Source organism: Glycine max, chromosome 17, assembly GCF_000004515.6.
Source record: "Glycine max cultivar Williams 82 chromosome 17, Glycine_max_v4.0, whole genome shotgun sequence".
NCBI classification, from domain to species: Eukaryota; Viridiplantae; Streptophyta; class Magnoliopsida; order Fabales; family Fabaceae; genus Glycine; species Glycine max.
This window is the reverse complement of record NC_038253.2, coordinates 35,248,733-35,254,917: the sequence shown is the minus strand read 5'-3', so window position 1 is coordinate 35,254,917 and position 6,185 is coordinate 35,248,733. Positions and strand designations below refer to the sequence as shown.

Below are 6,185 nucleotides of genomic sequence, written 5' to 3'. Positions count from 1 at the left end.
GAACAAAGGGTCAATCTTATCTTCCTTCTAATCAAATTTTTAATCAATCTTTAATCAATCAAAACTTTTTTTTTTTATTTAAAATCAATCGAACTCACTTCTTTCTTCTAGGTCTTTTCGGCCTCTTACCTTGCCTAAACTCTTCTTTTTTCGAACTTTAAAATCAATCAAAACCAACCACTCGACTTTCTACCCCGAACTACATGATTTTGATCCCATTCGGGTATGTAGGCAAAAGACTTTGTCTTTCCAAATCAATAAAAATAACAAAAACATCTCCTTTCTTCTGAATCCATCTCTTTAATCTTTTCACACTTAAGCATTTATTTCCAAACAAATAATCAATTTAGCATAAAGATAAAATAAGCAAGAGGTTCCTATAGAGTACTATAGACGTTTAGGGTGCTAGTACCTTCCCTTTGCGTAACCAACCCCCGGACCTTTGATCTCTTAAAAAATAGGGTTTTTCGAGCTTTCTCCCTTTTCTTCGGAAAAATAAAAGATCGGTGGTGATCTTAAAATTGCGAGTCAATGCTAATCAATAGCTTGATATCCAAAAATCACCGCGACAAGTGTTTATGGACAAACTTATCGAAACATGGTCTTAACCAATGATATTTTGTTTAATTGGAAAACAATATTACATGTACATGATTTGATTAAAATTGGGTAGTTAATAGGATGGTTGGTGATTGCATCAGTATCCTCTCTCTCACATGTATATATATGATTTCTTCTTTTGGATCTTGAAGATGTGTCTACTCACTGACCTTTCTCAATGAGTAGGTAAATGGCTATGGCTGAGTCTTGGGTGAAATCAAGTTAACATGAAATATCTTCAAAGTTCAATTTATTTTTTTGTTAGATGTGGTATGCTTGAAGGGTTGATCCTGAACTAAAGGAGCTCTGTCCAAAATGGGTGACCTGACTTTGAACTTGATTTGTTGCCTTGAATGAAATCTGTGAGCTACAAATTATAGACACAAACTATGTTTGTCATGCAAATTTGGGCCATAATAAGGGAAGGAAGAAAACGTAGAGATTTTTTGACAAACATCTTGAGCTAATATTGATAATGTATTTAACACAAAAAAAAACACTGCAATGAGAACTGACTGATGTTTGCACTTTCAGTTGTCCAGCCTTATAACAGAACTGGCATCAACAGCATCAAGTGAAAAGGGGTTAACATTTGAAAAAGCCATGGGAGAGCGCTTATGTGCATATTCCTGAGCCGTAGCCCACTTTCCCACAAAAGTTAAGGAGGTAAATGATACAATTTAGTGGAATCAATATTGGATTCACTAGATATCTAGATATCTCTGATATATAAGTTCTTATCTTGGTTATACTTGCAGTTCAAATGGAGAAATGGTTGGTTTTATTCTCTCTCTCATGCTATGTGGGGATTTACTTTTATTGGTTACATTTTCTTACAATTAGTCATTTACTCTTTGTTTTGAACCTCTGGAATTTTTAAATTTGTTTCTTCATATTTCATTCTACCCTCCCTCTCATTTTTTAATTAATAAAAATATCTAAAATGTCTAGATTTTATACCAAGATTTCAGGATTATAAAATTGATGGTTAGTGTAAAACAGGTTTATGGTTTTCTTTGCTTGTGCTTTCTTTTTGAAGATAGATAGCAATTTTGCAAAAAAAACCTGACAAGGCTCTGCAGATAACCATGTGAAATTTCAGGGGTTCAAGTTAAATGTTTGTGTTCATACAGTTATGTTGCTTTCTTAAATGACTGATTTTTACATCTAGATCAGTAACCATGGAATTTTCCTTTCATACCGTGCAATCTGGGAAATTTCAGAAATCAGTGACCATGGAATTTTCCTTACACCTCTCTTTGAGCCATTTGTCATTCCTCTGCTTCTTGAGAAACTTTCTTCTTCACTGCATTCAGCAAAGGTTGGTATTAATAGATTATTATTATATCTTTGATGCTAAATGTGTGTTTAATCAATTTTATTTTTTAACTTAATCATTCATATTTTTGTGTTTGTTGGTTTTCTATGCATTCATTGGCAATTATGTTTAACTGGAAATTATCTATTTTTGACCATGCAACTATTAGCTTTATTTTTGATCCATTCTTACACATTATGTTTTCATTCTGATATTTTGATGTATGAAAATGACAAGTCCAGTCAATATGGAAAGCATAATAATTCGTGAAAATTGATGGAGATTCATGTTGCTTCAATGCTTATTTAAATTATAAGCAACTTCCTTTGCTTGTTGGGTTTGTGTGTACTTATTGGATTTTGGGTAATTTTGTCCCGATTATAGAATATTTGAAGAAGCTTCAAGGTAAATATGCTTTCAAAATTAATTGGAATTAAGCATATTGAGCTGAGCTCATTACACTCTAGAATGTTGTTGTTCTTTTGGTTTTGTTTTCATTATATGTAGTTGCTCCTTTTTTTTTATAAACCAAAAATAAAACATGGTCACTAGAATGCTAACAAATGCATAAAAGTATGCTTGCTAAATCCCAACATGACTTTGATAATTGGTTCATTAACACTCAAATTACACACAAAAGGCTTACGAGATAAATATGTGCTAATGTTACAATTACCTCCTGTATTTTGCTTTCCTTTAAATCATCTCCATGAAATAATAACGATAAAGTGAGTAAAAGAGAAACAATGAAGACACAAAAGACATTATTGTACCGTTTGAACTAATGTTATGGCTCGATCATGCCAACACTTTCAACCAAATAACACCAAATTTATAGCAAACCTTCACATTAAGTTGCAGTTAATCCCATCATTTAAAAGGGCAACATAAAAGAAAGATAAACCTCTTTGTTGTGATACTAAATTATCAGTTGGTTTAAAGGCTAAAAGAAAGGTAAAAATGATACTCAATGTTGCTCGGTGGAAAGAATAAATAAATGCACCACCGGATCCTTGTATGTAGCTTCTAACATGTAAACTTCGTGCCTTGATCTCTGGAAGCAAGAGGAATATCAATCAACAAAGGAAACATATTGAAAAAACACAGATCTTATGTACCTTCCCTTAAATTCATTATCTTTTTAGGTATGAAATATGTAGTAATCACTACAGAGGCTACTTGCATTCATGCCCTTTCACTTCAAATGAAATCAGCTTTTAATTCAAAAACATAAGGCTGCAACTTCAGTAGGAGGTAGCACATTTAAACAAAGCAATTGGTATAGGAAGGAGCATTGACCTCCCCATTAAAGTAACAATTTGATATCTATTATCTTTAACAGCCTTGTGCATAACATGAGTAATACAAAGTCTCGTGATGGGAACCAAATGTATGAATAGTTGAATAGTCTTATTGAACTTGCAATAAGATAGGAATGTAGGATAATTACACCAGAAAATGATTCAACTCCCTACCCCTAGAGCTATGCTCAACATTTAGAAAACTATAGCTTCCCAAACTAGAAGCCAAATGGAATAACAGAGGCATAAACCTTTTCCCTGTGGGTTAAAAAATGGCAAAGTGCTATGATAACAGTGGATCATGAGACAAAGGAATAGAGTGGACTTAAACTCAAGCATGTACATGAACTTTCCAAATTATTTCTTTTTATATTAATACTATTAGAAATATTCTTAAATAAAATATTATAAGATTGCAATAACAGATATTTCTTACCATAATCATATTTACCACTTGTCAACTTGAATTGCAAGTTTAAAAATATGAATGACTTACTCAATGTCAGTGTCATTATTTCTATTATAATCGAAAAATGCCTTTAACAAATAAATGTATTGAAAGTTCAATAGATTGGATTGAGATCAATCCATTTTGCAAACCTAGCTTTTCCCATGATAGAGATTTCCTGTCAAGTAAAACAAGATAAATATGCAGGTCCAGGTGCAATGGATTGGATAAAATCACATGTACTTACCACATCACAATTCAAAATTATTCACAAAAATAAGAACCTTTTTCTCCTCACTAGGCAGAGTTGGAAAGATGGATCAAATATTCAAATGTCTCAATTCACAATTATTCACAAAAAAAAAAAACTTCAATGGGAACTTGCTAGAAGTAGAATAATGCACTAATGCAACAGGCTTCCATCATGAACTAAATAATGCTCTATTACTCAAAATTGAGGCCACAAGCATGGTGACTTATTAACCACCCTTAAAAATTATAGAAATTATAGCAGAATTTGAATATCAAATACTTAGTACAATGTGTTTCAAAGTTAGAAACCAAATCACAGATAGTAGAATCTCCCTTAAATAATGAAACACTAAGATTAAAAGGGTTAACCCTCTTGAGACAGTATACTCTGATTATATATGTCAAAAACAAAATTATTAAGACAATGCAAATTATTAACCTCAAAAGTGTTATATTGTCTCGACAAAACTTTTACCTATCAATTGGTCCAAATAGGGATGGCTAAACACGACTGTAGCTAGATCATAGTTGATCATTGGTAATACTAACACAATCAATATCTTACCAACCTACAACATAATTCCAAAATTTTCAGAGTAGAATGGCAAACAAAAAAGTAATATTTGATGAGAAAAATAAGAAACCATGAGCAACATGCACCAAATAACTATTAAAAATAACAAGAGTTTTGTTTGGGCAATGGGTAGTGTCAATTGATGCAAATACTCCAAACAGTGCACTATTCCCATAGCTACCTCATTCTCATTCCCAATCTAGTTGTTTTGCTTCACTAATTGCAAGACATATATGAATATGGTCAAAATAGAACTTTAATTGCCAGTAGATTGCTCCAACGACAGAATTGTAATAAAAAGAGTGATCTTGACCGGTGAGATATGAAGCTAAGGAGCTGAAAGACCATGAAGGTATCAAAGATCCCCATAACATGATTGCCAAAATTATTCCAACAAAAAGCCAAGTAATTTAGTATAAGAAAAGCAGAAAGTCTTCTCATAAGAACCTAGTAAAACCATTATTCTAAGACAAAAGTTGAATTTTTTTTGGAAATATAGACATATTAGAAAACATTGAAGTCTCTTCTATATGTATCTAAAATGTGTAGAAATAACCTTTATTCCTATTCCAGTTCCCTAATTGCAACGAATTTGGGCTCTATCATTATAAACACTAAAATAGAACAAACTCAAGATGGAATATTCAAACTTAAATCATGATTATCTTTTAAATACTTAAAATAGAAAATAAACCAGGCACTGAATGAGAAAGGATTCAGAAGACAAGATCGTGTAAATGAATACGCTGCCTATGAAAACTAAACAAGCATTTATAACTACCTCAAAGCTAATATCAACATCTACCAAACTTCTAGTTACTAATCTAACACATGAAGCTCTGACTGACCATCTAGGATCCGACAAATGAAATAAGAACAAGACAAATATATTCAATAGTAAAAAAGGTGCATTTTTGCTCTTACCACGTCTTAAAAAAATGGTTTAAATTCTTAATGCAAGATTAATAGACAATATAATCATGATTGGAGGAAACTTTTATCAAAGTGGATTAAATGTGAATTTCTGAAAACACCCATCAATATGTTTCCAGACACCCATTAGTAACAATGTCATTCCTACCAGTTGATTAAATGTGAATCAAAAGCATAAGGCATTTTCATAAACACCACATATCAAGATTTAGAACAAAGAAATCAAATTTTCAATAACTCAAATTAAATTAGCTATTTACACTGAATCTGAGAACTCAGGCTGACATACGTTCTTCAATTAACTCTACACATCATAAAGCCTGGACAAAAATTCTCCTAAGGCGTTCTTCAATCCAATGTAGGACCTTTTGTCTCCTCCCTCCCCCTTCATGAGCCTTCATTGTTGCTGCCGTCGCGGTTGAGCGAGCGACCGTCGGAGCGATCATAGGAGGAGAAATTACTGCCATGGCATTGAATTGCATTTCCTAAGCAAAACGCTCCTTGGGACTAGTGAGAAGGGTGAACGTCTCATCACGCATAAGGCCATAGTCAAAACTGCAATTGTTGAACTCAGAAAGCGTGATGTTGGTTCCCATCTTCTTCTTGGGCTTGGAGATCACGACCTCCTTAAGGCTGGGTAAGCTTCGGGGCTCGATTGTAGTGGCCTGAGCCATAGCCTCATCGGCCTCAGCCTGTTCGAAATCGGTGGCCCAAGCTTTGATGTATCGTTAGGGTTTCAACATTTTGAGATCTCAAAAG

General features: G+C 33.1%; 1 pseudogene; it reads left to right on the top strand.

Moving 5' to 3' along the window:
- Positions 1–1,463, top strand: part of LOC100801795 (uncharacterized) — a 58,605-nt pseudogene extending 57,142 nt beyond the window's left edge.
- The last annotated feature ends 4,722 nt before the right edge of the window (positions 1,464–6,185 follow it).